The following is a 17679-nucleotide window of genomic DNA, read 5'->3' as shown; positions in this document are numbered from 1 at the left end:
CAGACAGCACAATTTCCATTGACATGGCCCCTACATTTGCAGAGATATACTTTTTTTAATGATAAAACTATATAACACACAATGTGCAGACTACGGGTTTCAGCAAATACTTATAGTGTATGCATCACCTAGTGCCTTGATTAGTTTTAATTCTATCAAAATATTTATTCCCATCATGGTTCAGATGTACAAATATGCTTCATTTGTGCTTTCGTAACTGGTGATACATTTTTTAATATTTTGAAATATGAGTAAAGTTGGATTAGAAGTATTAAAAATGTGTTGTACATTAGAAAAAAACTTGCTTAGCCTTTCCTTCCCTGCACCCTAGCAAGATTGCTACATAGTTCAATTTACATAAACATGTTACTTCCCAGCCAGGGAAAGAAAAGTAAATTCCATTCTCCATGATAAAAGAATTAACATCAATTTGTTAGAAGACAAAACCTGCCATTTGACCTCAATCTTTTAACACAAATTTGACAGATAAAAAAAAAGTAAAGCATCTTAATTGTTTAGTCGCCTTGAACTACTGCATGATTGTTTTGAGGTTGCTGCATCACCCCCCCCCCCCTACTTCCAGCGCCCCTGACTCCCACAAAAGTCCTTCTCTTTTTTTTCCTACTCCTGTGCGACACCTCTGCCTCTTCTTCATCTCTGTCTAGCTCCCTCCCTCCCTCTCAATCGATGATTTTTCGTTCTTTTACCATCATTTGCTCCCCCTCTTTCCCCCTCATTGCGGTCGTCCCTCCACCATCGCTCTCTGTGCTGCTTGCATGCCTCACTTCTACAGCAGCTGTTGTTGTTGCTAGCCCGTCACGGGAACTCTCTTGTGATTGGCCATCTTTCTGGGGAACGTCACTTCCTGCATATAAAAGACTATCTGCGCGGCGTACAGCCGCAGAGAAGTGTCGCTGCTGCCTGAGGGAGGGCGGAATGCTAGGGCGGCGGTGCAGGGACCCAGGGGCGTAGGAGCCTAAACAGCGGGGTCAGGACCAATAACCCTGTTATCCCGAAACACCTGATTTCGTTCGCGAACTGCACCTGCGGCGGCCATTGCAGAGCCCATCATTGAATCCAAGGACAGAGCGCCGACAGCAAGAGGGACAAAGGAGCCGAGTGCAAGGTGAGGCAGGGCAGAAACATGTATGTGTGGGCAATGCCAGCGTGCATTCACCAGTCGCCTTATGTGCATTCTTAATTTCAGTGTTTATCCTTTTATCCCGTTCAGTCTGGGTAATAAGGAATGCTGAACGCGCTCCTCGGTTGCAACCATTTGATCATATGCTAATCTCCCCTAATGTAGAGCAGGGAGGTATTGTGCATATGCCTCGATGTGCAATTTTCTGCCCCTCTGCGTTGCCCTCTGTGTAGTAAAGGAGTCGTGTGTTCAAGGGCTGCAACGAGCAGGCGTGCACTAATCGGAAAACCCACGTTGCAGCACTGCATAGCATGCATGACCCCCCTCCCCAGTGTACAGCCCTGGTCATTTGGGCATCCCTGTGCACGCTCTAACCCTGTATGCGCAGCCCTCCTGCAGCACCAGGCTCGCATGGGCACTCTTCGGTGTGCAGCAGTGGCCATGCATGGCTGAGCATCATCGCGCACGCCGTGCCCCCCTCCTGCAGTGATTTCATGTTCTTGCATGGTTCCGTGGTTGAGTTTTCAGTCTGCAGCAGTGGGGTCATGCCTGCGAGCCTCTCTCTGCAGCAGTTGGATTGTGTGCAGGCAATCGGCCATCCAGCAGTACAATAGCGCATGTGACCCTGAGAGGGACTGCAGTCACGTAGATGGCCCTCTTTGTGCAGCAGTGGCGTTGTGTGCACGGGAGTGTTGTGGTGTTGTGTGTTCGCTCGCGCGGGTGCACAGCAAACGAATCGCAAGTATATGACAGTAAGTTTGCTGCAATAAGATGACATCTTCTTGGTCCTCCGTTCTGGTGCTCGCATTTTTATGGTACAGCCCTGCAATCACCCCGTGCATGAGTGTGTGTGTGCGCAACATGTGCATTATATATGCACGAGCCTCCGTGTCTGGGAATAGAATCCTCATCTGTGCCCAGGCGGCAGCTGTTGCTTCTGCACGAACCCGTGGGTGTTACTGATCGTCGATGTGTAATGGACCGAAATATGAACTTGAACCTCCTGTGTAATCCGTGTGTTCATAGACACGCATGCTCATCACTGCAGTCAGTCGCACATGCCGCTCCAGTTTAACGGTGCACCCGTGCACGACTTGTTGGACACTGCTCGTTACCGTACTCTGCAGTTACTCACGGGGCTCGACCTTCAATCATCCTCCCAAAAATACTCTCGTAAGAGAAGATTTTAAAAAAAAACCTGACTGGTGACTGCCCGCGTTGTCATTTGTATTGGAGCCCAGGGTGCTTTATGCTCTCATACGAGTCTGGGCGTGTTTATAAAATATATTAACACGCGAATGTGTCACACATTTTGTACACGGTGTAGATAAAGACCCCTTTATAGGCGAGCAAAGCTCGTAGATTTTTTGTTCATTGGAAAGTGCAGCAATAGTCCCGCAGCGCAGCGTATACCCCGATAAAGGGCAGGCTCTGCGGCATTGCCCGTCACTGCAGAAAGGTGGTGGAGCGCAAGCACCTGCTTCTGCCAAAACTTGTACAGACCAGTGCAGTGTAAACTGCGCACTTCTACCCGGGGCTCCACAGATCTAACACTGACCCGCGGGGCACATGGCAATGTAAGTTTAGGTGTGCACCTTCCCATCATCACTGTGCGTTAAGTGTGAAAACAATTCAGTAATCCTCTGCAGGGCATACCTCAAATTGTGCGCATAGGGCCCGTGTGCAGTAATTGCCCAAGTGCCATCCTTGCATGGCGCGTGGTGAGCAGCCTTTGGTTTGAGGCGTGGTCCTTCATCCGCCACTGAAAGCAGGATAAATGACCCCAGTGGCCAGCACTTCTGAAGCAGGCAAGCAATATTGACTAATGTGGTTACATTCTGTGTGCGCTCTAAAGTGACCAACATTTCACACAATACTCTGTGTCCGTTTCATTCACCAATCCGGTAAATGAATGAATGAATGAATGAATGAATGAATGCCTTGAGAGTACAGGGGGTCAGGGACCAGCACTGCAGACATTCTACAGATATGATCGCGGACCTGTTGCGCTCCGGAGCTACAGTGGCCAACACTGCAGGGATGGCAGGTATTTGAGTTTTAGTGACCATCCTTTGTTCCCCAGTGAAATAATCCTACACACTTGTAACTAAAGACCGTAGCTTTATAAATATTACGTTCGTTATTCCACTGATTAATACTGCAAGTATTGAGTGAGCCGCAGAAACAGGCACCGTATGTTTATATCTCAACCCAACAACATATATAACTCTCAATGAATGGCCAACACCGCAGACTTGCATCGTTGCCCGACTGACAACATAAATGAATGCACACATGTATGTACAGTGACTAGAGCAGCTTAGCATGTCAAATCCGGCATGGCCAAAAACTCGAAACGTACCTGATCAACCAACTTTGCTGAAATAAAATCCCTGTGCTGCTGTGCCTAACACTTCAGAAATCGCGGTGCTGCACTGCAAGTTGTTTGAGTCATATGTTGTGGCACTGCGCTTGTATGTGCAGGAGCATCAGTGTGCAGCACTGGATCACACTGTGTGAAATACCATGCGCAGTGAAGTCTAACATTATTGTAAAACTTCAAGCCCATTGCACAAGGACATTAAACATTGCATGCGTACAAGCATTCGCCTCTAAAGCATGAGATGTATCCACAATATCATCATTGAAGTAAGTGTTGTGTGCACTTCAGTCAGTGTCCTGCAAGCGTGTAGTATTGTACTTCTGTTTTTATAGGGGTTCATACCCCTGTCTAGGTGGTGATGCTCATTATCCTATGGGCAGCACTCTGACTGTATATCCCATGACATGTTTAACTCTTGCCTTCCAAATCCCTGCCACAAATCCAGCTATAATTTATATACGAACTCTCACAATGTTTTGGGTTGCTTCGGCCCTGGTTGTACCATCCTACCAGTGTGTGGATAGGCATAGACGGTGAAGCATGCCACTATTAAGCGGGTTATGTTTTGTTATATGCTGTTTTGTAACGCGCACAACTACTACTGGAGTATCCTGGCGCGGTATACCGCTGGGGAATCCGTCCTGGTTTTCCCTGTGGGATGGTCCCTACTGGGAGTCCCCAAGGTGGAGCCAGGCATCCCCGGCGTTGATGGGGCCCTTGTGGAGATTAAGCAAGCTAATGCCCAGAGTTGCCGAGTGGGACCCCTTGTTAGAGTAGGCACCGAGGCGAGAATTATCGAGTCCGCTGACCCTGGTCCACGACCCTGCCGCGTCGGGAATTGAACCCTGGTCCCGGGCCGGCTCCTGCTTCCGGGTCTGCCGCCTCTAACCAGTGAGCCACACCACTCCACTGGTCGTGAGACATCTACTCCATAATCTATGGATTTCCCCCATGACAGTCTCTTCTGGCAAGTTTTTCCTAGCTGCCCTTTGCATTTGTCAGTATACTGACTGACCTGGGGAGTTGAGGCGGGGTGACAGTGATTGGCAGATTGTAGAATTGCGGTGTGACCTATGTGCACAGCATTTTGGTGTTCTGTATGACTGATCAGAGCCAGGCTCTTGGGTTGCTGTGTGTCAGTGTGTAATAGTGGGAAGAGGTGTGAGGGATAATACACATGCAGTGTATATATTATTTATTGCTGTTCCTGAATTGAATGAGTCTCTACAGAATATTCCCCAACCGCAACAGAGGATCAGTCGGTCGTTGATATGCTCAGATGAAACTTTTGTCTGTGGGGACCTAGTGAAGCGCTTTGAGCAGTGGCTTTCTCTGTACCCATGGGTAGTGATTCAGAAGGCTCTGCTGCTGCTTTTTGGATCCGTTGCAGTTTGAGTTAGAGCGGAGTTCCTTGGTATAGTTAATTTGCATTTTCTTCTCAGAACATAACAAGGGTGAAAGTGGCCCGCGGTTTCTGCAGCTAGCCTAGGTGTGGGGCAATTCGTTGCTTTGCACACATTGTGCAGGTGCTTCTTGTCACTTGATTTCCTTTAGGTGTCAGGGAAAGGTTGGCATCCGTGGCTGTTCAGAAATTGTTTCCTTCATTTGATGATGGGGTCTCTAATTTATTGGGGCTTATGGTTGTAGGTTGGAAGTTTCCACGTTGCTCACAGGTCAAAATCTCATTTTTTGAGGAACTGTTTAAGATGGGTTACACAGCATCCATTCATCTGTGGCAAGCAGACCATGGCCAAGTCTTGGTGATTTTGGGCTTTGGTTTTTAGGTCGAGCATTTGCGACCTCTTACATATACTTTAGTATATACTTATATATTAGTATATACTTATATGTGTATGTACTTTGTGGGCTCTGGAGATCAACCCTAGGGCTTGTCTGATTCCGCTTAGGGACGTTTTTTTACCTGTTCAACTGCCTCTATTTAAATGTTTTAACAGAAAAGGACCACGAGAGGTAAGTAACAAGCCAGAATTGCTTTCTGTTGAGGGACTTTCTTTTTATGATTTTCTGGCAACTGCCTCTATTTAACTTTCTTGATAGAAAACGGCGAGCAGAGATCAGTAAAATACATACCAGAATGACTTTATCATTCTCTAAATTCCAGTTCCTAGAACTTGTCTTCCACAAGCACCCGTAGACAATAATATTTTTTAAATCTTGTATTTTCAGCGATATGGCCACTGAAGGCCCTGATTTTATTTTTAAAACAGAGCTTTGGACTTTACCATTTCCCGCTGAAAGGTAATATTTCTCTCCATGTGTTCCCATACCAGGCATGTCACGCAGTTTAGTGTTTACTTTCCATCCATGTTAAAGAACATCAGATGTTTCAGCACCCAGGCTAATGTGCTGCATAGCGAAATACATATAAGGTCCCAATATTGCATTGCAAATGCTTGTTAAAGGTTTGCAATGGTCTGCATGTCAGTATAATTCTAGCAGGTTAGGTTGAAGGACCTGATCTGGTCTAGTAGGGGCATACACTTAAAGTTATATAGGAGTGGCTAGACACTAGCTTTGGGATGCTTCTGTGTACAGTCAAAGGACTTGATGTTAACAGGTGGTTGACAATGAATGCTGTGTCTGCCTAGGATGCAGTTCGATACTTGTCTGTACACCAAGGCCATCTCTTCGACCGTAAAATATTGTGATGGACAGCATCAAAAACAGAAAATCGCAGCGTGGCAGCAGTTGCAGTGCTGCCACTCTGCTTCCATCCTCAATTGTTTTCAGACCATCCTATATAGCTATATGTCTATAACTGAGATAAATCCTGTTAGGTAGTCACTGTGGTTTGTTTTCTTTTACAAAGTCTAGTGTTTCATAGCAGCTTATTTAATTTTCAGTTAATTTTCTTAAGACTAAGCTGTTAGAGATTGGCTCCTAGTTTGTTGAATACAGTAATTTTTCTTTTTTTAAGAGCAGTCTGATGAATGTGGCCTTGACTGCAGTAGGGAAAGTTCCAGCAGCAAGGTTATTGTTGATGATCTTTCTTATGACCCAGGCAACGAATGGGGTAAGATGTTTTTGAACTTCTATGCTAGCGAGTAGTGTGATGGACGTCCACTTGGCTCTCTTGCCTTCTCCAGAACTGATTAAAAGGTGCATGAGTTTGTTGCTTATTTATGCCAATTTCCTATTCTTATTCTTCAAAGGCTGGATATTTGTCGTCTTGCTCGTGCAGCAGTCTTCTACCTTGGTTGTTTTGGAGGCAAGTTTATTTGCAGTGACATTGCAGAAGACTTACGAGTGTGGTTTTTGGTTGCACCCACTCTGGGTCAGTCATCTGAGAGGCTCTTATGAAGTTTCTTTGCGAGGCACTTTGCTTTGGAGTTTCATATGGACTGATGAATAGCTTTAATTCTTGATGTGTGTATATCCTGATATTCTTGATGTGTGTACATCGTGTGTATATCCTGCTAAGATGTTGGAGGCATCATCTTTTTAATAAATTTGTTGCCCTATATTTCTCCGTTGGTTCTGTAGAGAACCTACTTTTGTTATGATCTTCTTTCTCTTTGTTGAACCAATATGACCTCTTTCTGTGCTTAGGGCATGTTGTTTTGCCATAGCCTTTGAAAAGCAGATTGTACAACTGTTTCACTTCGGTCATGTATTATTAGAAATGTATTGATGTGGTGGGTGTCCAGGGTTGATGATCTTTTGTTGATTGTATGTAGTTTTTTTGGTTACTGTTCCACTGATAGGAGGATCGAAATTGAATTAGTGTCTTAAAATGGAAATGGAAAGCCTTGTACAAAGTCTTGTGGAATTAGAAAATGTGGACAGTGAGATTTTCTGTAATGGGTCTTGTATTTTTTTAAGCGCAGATGCCAAATAGACCTATTGTTGACAAAATACATAAAGTTGCGTTAGCTTCAGCTCCTTTCAGACACTGGCTTTCTTTGACCAGCCTCTTTCAGCTAGTGGTGTGAAACTTTGTCAGCCATGTTCTGGCTTAGCCCCCTGAAGTATTCGTCTCTCACCTAATGCTACTGGCTCTTCGAGCGTATCCTTCTGCCTCCACTCAAGGTCTTGCATTGAATGGTATGATGGACTTTTTTTTAGCAGCTGCAGTCTCTGTCTGCTGTCTCTATTATATGTGTCACATTAAAACCAGACTATTGGTTTTGTCAGTGCCTATTTCTGAATGCCAGGAGTATTTTTTGGAATGATTTGAAGGTTGTGTCCATCAGATCAGAGAGACCTGGTAGCTTTTATTTTTGCTGCTGGTTAAACGGAGCAGGATTGTCTACATGTGACAGTGTGCCTGACGGGAGATGTTTAACTGCTCTGTGTGTGCCTGCCTGGCTTAAGCAGTGTTGCAGCTGGCCCCTGGTGATCCCTTGTGTGTCTGTGGTGGGTAAGTTGGTTACACCCTTGCCTCCTTTTCTTTTGTTAATCTTCTACACTTGTTGGTGCATTGCTGTAATGTTACTCCACCTTCATAGTAAGTTTATTGGTGGTGCGGGAATCCTGTCTTGGGAATTCTGAATAACTGGTGTGCCCAAGTCCAGTGCCACAATGAAAGCTGTCCCATATGACAGCAAACTGTTAAAATGGCAAAAGTGCACCTGCATCACTGAAGATCAAATGTTCAACCGGATGTAGGAGGTCTTAACTAGCCACCACAACATCCACCTGCCTTGTTTTAACCGCTGACGGCGGCACAGTTATTAAAATTTAATTTACCCTCGGGTACTGGGACCCCCGCCAAGCCGTTTTAAATCTCATTTCACAATCCCCTACACTGCACTCTCAGAAAAATACCAGCTCCGCTGTAACCAGGCGTTGTAGCACACCCGGGACAAATTAGGTGTCACTGGGTGGGACTGATGATGAAGCATGCCACCAACTAGGTTGGTGGGTGAGGGATTCATGAACACACCTAAAAGGTGCCAGCTGACAAAACAATTCAGAGTCCTGTAAATAAGTCACATGTAGCTAGTTCTTGTTGATGATACATATAAACCCTTGGAGACTCTGACTAGCTATCTTGTCTTCTCTCTCTCTTGATACACCCAACAATATACTGTAACCTGCCCCCTACTTAAAAAGGTTAGACATCGTAAGAAATTAGATATGTTTTGAGTGTGTTGGTATCCACTTGAAGTAATAATCGCAGTTCTTGTTAGGGTGATCCCAGAAAGTTACTACCTTAACTTGACTTAAACCCCATGGTAGCTATGGCACAGAGCACACAGGCTTAACTTAGAGGTAATTTGTCAATTATTTATCCATTGCTTAAATAATATTAAGATTAACATGGAAACCAATTAAACCGCAAATGGTAACATTTAATAAAATTAAATGGGGTTACAAAAATCCAATAAGGGGATCTTGAGAGATTTATTTTTAAAGTTTTATGTAAACACTGCACCAAGGAGCACTAAGTGGTAATATAGTCAGTGGTCACGGTAGATGGGGACCTAGGCACAATTTGAAGTTGACTGTGCTGCAGCGTGGGTGTGATACACAAACCGGTTTTCTCCTGATCAAAGAGTGTACCTTTTGATATTAATTCTTTAAGTCCCAGTCTGCCACATGAGTACACTTCTGAAGCACCTGGGACCTCAAGGGAGGCATTTAGTGACACACAGGGTTTCAGGGAGAGGCCTAACAGCGGCAGGGTCCAGTGCATGTCTGGTTTCTACTGATTAGCTAGGCAGTTGCGGGAAAAGGCCTCTTATAGCTGGCTGAGACCCTAAGCTTTAAAAGAGGTCAGCCTTATGACCACAGGAGTCCACTGTTTTGTCCTGGGTACGAGAGGGAGAGCATGTCCATTCTTCTAGGTTCTCAGCAGGCTCAGTCCTCTTCTGATCCTCCACAGGTCCAGGAGTGTTCTGAAGAGGATGCCCGGAGGTGCCACATTTATGTGTGGCTTGAGCTAGATGGTAGGCGTGACTCCTGGGCACGTACTAACTATTGAGTTAAAAGTTATCAGGTCCAGCCATACCCACTTTGAGCATTTTCATGTTGATGAAAGTCTTTAGTCACAATAAACCTGGACTCTGAGAGCTGGGGATGCATGTGAAAAGTGTACTGTGGTAGTCCTAGTGGTCTCACACATCTTAGCTTCAAAATTCAGTTTGAAGCAGCATGGTACCCTTAATAAACTCAGAGACAGAAGTCCGGTAGAATAAAAAGTACCATTTAAAGTGCGCCCAAGTGATCTACATAAGACCCCTCGGTTAAATAAGGGTAACCCTACCTGCCTATGTGGACCAGGATAGGTATGTATTAATATAACAAATGTCCTGTAGTACTCATTCGAAAGTGGTACCTTCTTATGTGTCTTAGAAGGAACCCAGAGTTACTCAGACTTATTAATCGGACCACAACTATTGACAAAGAAGGCAATACATAAAACTGATCTAGTTTGCATCTTGTACTGTTTTGTCTCCAGTCAAGTGAAACAGTCAACAAAATAATCGATCGTAGTGCAGATGACGCAGTGCTCCAAAGGTGATTTATATATATAAAGGGCATTGTGCAATTCCCAATGGTTGTATGCATTGATTGCTAAAACTCATTTGATTTGATTTGAAATATTACTTATTAAGCGCACGAATGCCGTGGCGTCTTGGCGCAGACTATGACACATGAGTTACTAGCCTGAGATTCTGATGCTTTAGGTTTGAGAGAACAACCAGGGTTTCAGCTCCTTCATAAACATCATCCGGTTAGGTTGGAGTCGCAATGTGGATGGCATCTGATTCCAAAGTTTGGCCCCACAGAATGACAACATGCGGCCCCCCTCATCTTGCCTTGCATATTTTTGGAATACATACAAAGCCCTTTGTTGAGGATCTGCGATATCTAGCAAGAGAGTACATTGTAAAAAGTGTCTGTATTTCCCCAGATATTCCTCCATAGAGGGCCTTGTGTACTATACAAAGAGCCTTAAAATTAACTCTTTACTGAACGGGCAGCCAATGTAGGGCTCTAATAGCTCTGATGTTGGGCGTCCCTTGGGGATGTTCATGAGCAGTCTGGCAGCAGCATTTTGCAGTGATTGCAGCTTCCTCTCTGTGCTTTATCAATTCCCACAAAGAGCGCGTTGCAGTAGTCTATTTTGGATAGAAAAAGTGCTACTACTACTGTTTTTTGAAGTTTGTGTGTAATAAAGGGAAAGATTTTCCTGAATGTTTTTAGGAGAAAGAAACAGGAGGAAGTTAGTTGGTTGACTTGGGCTGACAGGTTTAGCTGCTCATCCAGAATCACCCCCAAGTTCTTTACCTTGGTACCTAGACTAGGACAGGCTCCCGCCTCCGTAGATCACCAGTTGTTATTCCATAACAGAGGTCCCTTACCAAATTCAAGTACCTCAGTTTCAAGAGGGGGGTTTGTTGATGTTTACACACTGTGTGATGTTAGGGCCTCTTCGGGACCCACACAATTAACATAAAGGTATCCCTCTGCTTGAAGAGAACTACGGGAGGGTTTGACATACGTGCCACAACTATACACCACCTCCGCAGGAGGTGCGGTAAAAAGAAAAAAGACATTTTTATATGCAACCCTCACCCACTTTAATACGGGCATGCTTCAGCATGCATTGGGTACACGCTGACCTCTAAAAGTCTTTGTGGGCTCAACCATGTTCCATGGAGACCTTTATATATTGATGTATTGGGGGACGTAGCGTGTAACTAAATCCCTCATCCACTCCCAAGGTATCCCTTTATTAGCGGATACCTTGGGAGTGGATGAGGAATTTGTATTTACCTGTTACGTCCCCCGATACATTAGTATACAAAGAGCTCCCTGAAACACTGTTGAGCCCACAAATACTTTTAGAGGTCAGGGAAAACCCAATGCATGCTGAAGCATGCCAGTATTAGAGTGGGTGAGGGTTGCATATAAAAAAGGATTCTTTTTCCTTTTTCCCACCTCCTACTGAGGTGATGTATAGTCGTGGCACATACGTAAAACCCTCCTGTAGTTTTCTCTTCAAGCAGAGGGATACCTTTGTTTTTGGGGTTCATTCTAGGGAGTACATATCCCAGCATATCCAGGTATTCAACCTATCCCAGTAAAATGTGTGTTTGGGGTATTCTTTAAGAACCAGTACCCATCCACTTCATACAAAACATGGTGTAAGTGGTCCCACCGAGATCGAACCAGTACCAATTTCGAGGCAAAATTGACCCTCTTGGTTGACACAACATTACAAGATACAAACTATATCATTTCTGTGTTTCAACTTATTTGTTATTAATTTTGATCGGATTAATACATATGAGTAACTCTGGGTTCCTTCTAAGACACATCAGAAGGTACCACTTTTAAATGAGTCTGAAAGGCCAATTGATATATTAATACATACTTAAAACCCCAGTGGACCTGTCAAGCAGGATTAGACACTCCAGCAGGGATTCACAGAAAAAAAGGTTGCTTATGGCCCCACCCTCCATATCCTTTCCGGATCAGAGGGTCATCTCTGCCCATTTAGGTCAGCTTATTGCTTCCTCCTGTGAGGCCTTGCACACCTGTTCAAATGCTAAGTACTGGCTGGCAGAAGTGGGTGCACAAAACCAAATGGGAATCCAGAGGCTTTTGTCAAATATATATATATATATATATATACACACACATATATATATATATACACTATTTATTACAAAATCGACTTCACTAGTGAATTGGGCTTGTAGTAAATATTTCAGAAAATCCAAGAAGGAATTTTGTAAGTGTACTTCACTACTAAGCAAGAGTGAGGAGGTGTTTGGATGTTTTAACGGTGAGCTCCGGTCCCGTTTTTACTGACCCACCCTGCAGAACCGGCTGGCTCATTCATCGGAGCAATTGTGGCTGGATTTGAATTTTCAATGAGCCCGGTTCACCTTGCCTCCTTCATGATAAAAAACGGAAATGGATTCCATACGAAAATCTACCAGGAGTGCGGGTAAGGGAATGCAAGACGAAAATTTCACTTGCTGGCTGAAGGTGCATGCTAATGTGATGGAAAGAAAAATGCAAAGAACAGGTTTAAATGAACACTGCACTTACCTTAATCATCAGCGCCAGGCAAGTTTTCAGCATGTTTATAGTATGGACAATAAAGTTTCAGCATGCTGTTGTCGGCGTAAAGAAATAAAAGGACACACCTGTGGGCAAGTGCACTCTGGGAAATTACTGAACTGCAGTGTGAAAGCACGAGAACAGTTGCAAGGCAGAGAACTTCTACCCGTGATCAAGCCTTTTCAAGGAGAAACGCGTTGGGTTTTAAATTGCCTGTGCAGCTTTCCATAATGAATTAAATAATTTTCTGCAACCTTCAGCATGGGTCGGTGTACTTCACTACTAAGCAAGAGTGAGGAGGTGTTTGGATGTTTTAACGGTGAGCTCCGGTCCCGTTTTTACTGACCCACCCTGCAGAACCGGCTGGCTCATTCATCGGAGCAATTGTGGCTGGATTTGAATTTTCAATGAGCCCGGTTCACCTTGCCTCCTTCATGATAAAAAACGGAAATGGATTCCATACGAAAATCTACCAGGAGTGCGGGTAAGGGAATGCAAGACGAAAATTTCACTTGCTGGCTGAAGGTGCATGCTAATGTGATGGAAAGAAAAATGCAAAGAACAGGTTTAAATGAACACTGCACTTACCTTAATCATCAGCGCCAGGCAAGTTTTCAGCATGTTTATAGTATGGACAATAAAGTTTCAGCATGCTGTTGTCGGCGTAAAGAAATAAAAGGACACACCTGTGGGCAAGTGCACTCTGGGAAATTACTGAACTGCAGTGTGAAAGCACGAGAACAGTTGCAAGGCAGAGAACTTCTACCCGTGATCAAGCCTTTTCAAGGAGAAACGCGTTGGGTTTTAAATTGCCTGTGCAGCTTTCCATAATGAATTAAATAATTTTCTGCAACCTTCAGCATGGGTCGGTGTACTTCACTACTAAGCAAGAGTGAGGAGGTGTTTGGACATATATATATATATATACACTATTTATTACAAAATCGACTTCACTAGTGAATTGGGCTTGTAGTAAATATTTCAGAAAATCCAAGAAGGAATTTTGTAAGTGTTTCTTAGCCATGGATAACATTGTTAAAGGTAATATTGTATCCCTCTGCTTTACTATGAAACAGCAAACTCTGCTACAGTAACAAGAGCTTTTGGGGCATTTTCACTGTGAGAACGTGTTTAGCTTTAAACTTTTACATGCTCTACTTTTAAAAACCCTGCAACCTGCCTTATGGGTCGTTAGGCCTACGTAGGGGTGACATGAAAGTATTGAAAAGGAAGGTTTTGATCAGGGCCGGACTGGCAACAAAAGCAGGCCCTGGCAAAGTGCTCGGCCGGCCCCCCAGGAGGGGTTGGGGGGGACGGCAGAGCTGTTTGCCAGGACCAGTGTCGGCCGATATTGCAGCTATGCTGCAAAAACGTCCCTGTAACAAAAACGCCCCCCAAGGGGCCAAAACCGGCCCCTGCCCTGATGGCCCACTGGGGAAACGCCTGGTGCCTGCTAGGAGCAGTCCGGCCCTGGGTTTGATCCATCAAAAGGAGTTAGTTTATCAAGTTGCATTTGAAGTTTAAAACTGCAATAGCTGCCTACAAATTGTAGGCCCGCAGTTAGGTTTGCACTACCACTATCGTGTGGGGCACAATGGGTGCTTTAGCCAACCTGTGATATTTAATTTACAGGCCCTTGGTGCGCTTTTTACCATCTACTAGGGACGTATGGATAAGTGAAACGCACTCACCATTACACCCACCACTACACCATCACCACCACCACCAATTATTATTTCGGGCTTTAAGAGGCTATTGCGCGGAAATATTTCTGTGTGCCTTTGTTTGCATGCTTTGTTGCATTATACTCAGACCTACTGGCTCTGCACTGGTTGTTTGTGCTCAGTTGCACGTGCTCCTCTTTCTCCTCTTGGAGGGGGGGGGCGGTAGGAAGGAAAGGGGGCGGGATTTGGAAAGGAATGTATTTCTGGAAGAGGATATCCTGGCACCAAAGGCATATCCCATCTGCTGCTTTTTATAATTGGAAAAACAGAAGCACCAACAGCAAACGGCTATAAAAGGCAAAACACCACCAGGCAAACATGCCACTGGAAAGTGCACCGTGAACACCAACCAGTGTGTGGTGTTTTGGTGGAGAACCAACATACAAGTAACCTTCCTTAGCTCTCAACATAGACACATTGCTGTGTTCTCTGAGGACAGAGGCAGCTGGCGTTTTGTTCCCGCGGTGCCCCCTGTCCGGGCTCCAGGAGGCCAGCAGTGGATGCAGGGGGGCTCGTCGTTCTCCAATAACACAGGCTCGGGGGTGCATTCTTCCAGCCTGGAGGGGGTGGATGTCACAGAGAGCGCTCCCTCCTCCCCTCCCTCACATCACGCTCTGTAACAATGCTGGCTCGAGGGACGGCCGCGGAAATGCTGTGGGTTCCTGCGTGTCATTTGGTTCGGGGCTTTCAGCTCCTGCCCCTGGCAGTCGCCTGCTGGTGGAAACCGCAGCACGCAGCTGCTTCTTGCTGCCACAACCAACATGGGTTTTAAATGCACGCGTCGGTTTTGCAATGCGTTGCATTACGTGGGTGATAACCGGAACCAATTTATGAAAAAAATACATAATACACGTTTAGTTATTAATCACTTTAACGCGGCCAGGTGTATGTAGCAACATGTGCAGCTGTGAATGCGAGGGAAAGCGCATAGCACGTGCATTGATGGTTCGAGGCTATGTTTTGGCATTGCATGGAAACCAGGTGGGGCCAGGATCACAGCACGTGACCAAATAGTCTTGGTTAGGCTTAGAAGTAGGCATGGATGAGTTTGAATGGGGGGTATACCCTCGTTTTTAATTCTCACATAAGCTACTGTCAAATGAATTTCCGGGAATTTTTGCTGCAAACATGTCTACTTCTTATGCACAGACCCCAGGCTACGGCTCGTAAAATACAGACTGAGGTCTGTAAACGAAACGCTGCAATGGTATTGATTGCGCCCAGTCAGCCGACTACACCGGTATGCCAGACTATGCGCTGTATAAAGGAAGCATCTTTATTCAATGAAGTTCACTTGTTGGATGGATTGTGTGTGTGTGTCAAAGACCTACTGGGACTGCCTGTTTAGCTCCAGCGTCCCAGAGAGGGCTCCCCAAATACTCAAACATGCTTATCAGACTCTGTCTTTGCTGGTTTGTTTGTTTGTATTCCGCTTGCCTTCGGTGGTGTCATGTCACAGAGAACTGTACTGACTTCCTCGCCATTGGCAAGGCAGGCACCGCGAGTCACTCCCCAAAGTGGCTGGTGTCTAATTTACATAAATAATTTGGATGTGATGTGCGCTCCCCATGGCATGATCCTGGGGCATAGGATCGTTAATTGAGAACCACCCGTTGGAAAACAGGCGAAATTCATATCTCATGGCTATGGAGATCTCTGCAGGCAAGTCTTACGGTATATGTGCTAATCCTAAAACAAACGCCAAATCTGACCCTCCTCTGATGCTAAACTACCCGCTACGAGTCCGAAATTAACGCCCGAGGGGCTATTAAAGGCAGTTGCAGGCTAGTGCCGCCGGGGCGACAAATGACTAAAGCCTTTTAACACCCCAGGCACAGTATTACTTGCAGCTTTGGAGTGGTGAAATACCATCCATGCCAACCTGGCATGAACAAAAGCAGCTGGGCCTGGATGGCACTGGCAAATCCGGGGATCTCCAACCTTTTCTACAACCAGGGCTACCTACATTACATGAAAAACAGCGCAAGCTACTAATATTATTAGTGTTGTAGTAGTGACCACACCAGACTAGATGACATTAGTGGCCACTGTATGCGAGGTTACCAGCTATGGTCATCTCAGTACATAGACAGGGTTGCCAGTAGTAATGTTAAAAAGGCTTTTCCAATTTGGAAGGCCTAAACATGGGTGACAGTGTTATGGTATTAGTAACAAGTCTGCCAAACGCCATATGCTTTATCACCCAAATATCCGCTTTACATATGTTTTTGAAAATTGAGTACATTTTCATGAAACATCAGCGAATTAGTACTGAAAACGCAGATATTTTCAACTCAAATATACACTCTTAAAATTGGTTTAGCTATAATAATTCAATCAAGTACAAGCGTCTAATGTAAAAGTTTGGGTTCCACACAGGAGAGCTACTCACAGGTACCTGCAGCGCTACCAGTAGCAAATGAGCTATTCGTTGTAGAAGCCTGAGCGAATCCTAAGCTTAAAGACTGCAAAAATGGCAACAGACTATGTCACTTTTCTAGTTCGCCGTGTTTGGAATTATGTTAATCCTATGCTTAAAAACACTGCTAGAAAAGAAGACATTTGAAGTGCACAGTTTTAGTTAGGATTTCAGTGGTGTTTTAGAGTCCTCCATATAAAGGAGCCGTTTGCCACCAAAAATTTGGAAACTACTCAAAGTTCCATACTTCCTCTGTGTGTAGGTGTATATATTTGTATATGGAACTGTTCTGCAGTTATTAGTGTCGGGCTAGGTATTATTCATACCTTTCTTTTTTTTATGGCATCTTTTTATTGAGTATGCAGTAAAAGAAACAAACCAGTATACCACAGCAGCTGCAGATTAATTTGGCTAATATAACCGACATATACAATATGGTCTAACCCCGACAGGAAAATTCTCGGCATCACAATATCCTTTCATCTTGATTTATATCAAATAAAGCGCTATTGACGGTGTTCGCCTCCGAAGACCTCAGTATGATAGCAGCACATGGACTGCCTCTTGAAACATTGCATTTGTCCCAAATCTTTCCCCACTTGCAGGGGCAACCCCTACTTTTCTACACCACCTTCTCCACCACCATACACCGGTCCATGTCTCGTTTCCAGTCTCGGAGAAGTGGTGTGGACGTTGCCCCCCATGAACGGGCTATGCTTTGTTTCGCAACCATCATGCCTAGGGTGACCCAAATCTGTTACACACGGCCCAGATCTCTAGCCTCCTACACATTTAAGAGAAACCACTGAGCTGAAGAAGTCAAGTCACCACCACAAACGCCATTCATCCAGGCCACCCCTGATTCCCAAAAGGCCCGAAGCACTGGACGTTCCTATGCCTTCGTTTCTTGAAAGCAGTGTATGAAGGGGATTTCCTCAGGTCTCTGGGATTGTTTAGTCCAGATCTTGGG

The 17679-nt window shown here is 44.9% G+C and overlaps 1 protein-coding gene across 1 annotated transcript in view; it reads left to right on the top strand.

Moving 5' to 3' along the window:
• Window positions 1–988: 988 nt before the first annotated feature.
• The window catches only part of SNN (stannin), an 85356-nt gene continuing 68665 nt past the window's right edge, over window positions 989–17679 (top strand). The window contains exon 1 of the mRNA XM_086941406.1: window positions 989–1126. The gene's annotated coding sequence lies outside the window, so the exon portion shown is untranslated. The remainder of the gene's footprint in view (window positions 1127–17679) is intronic.

The sequence above is a fragment of the Lissotriton vulgaris genome, chromosome 10 (assembly GCF_964263255.1).
Source record: "Lissotriton vulgaris chromosome 10, aLisVul1.2, whole genome shotgun sequence".
Lineage (NCBI taxonomy): Eukaryota > Metazoa > Chordata > Amphibia > Caudata > Salamandridae > Lissotriton > Lissotriton vulgaris.
This window is presented reverse-complemented; position numbering and strand designations above follow the sequence as displayed.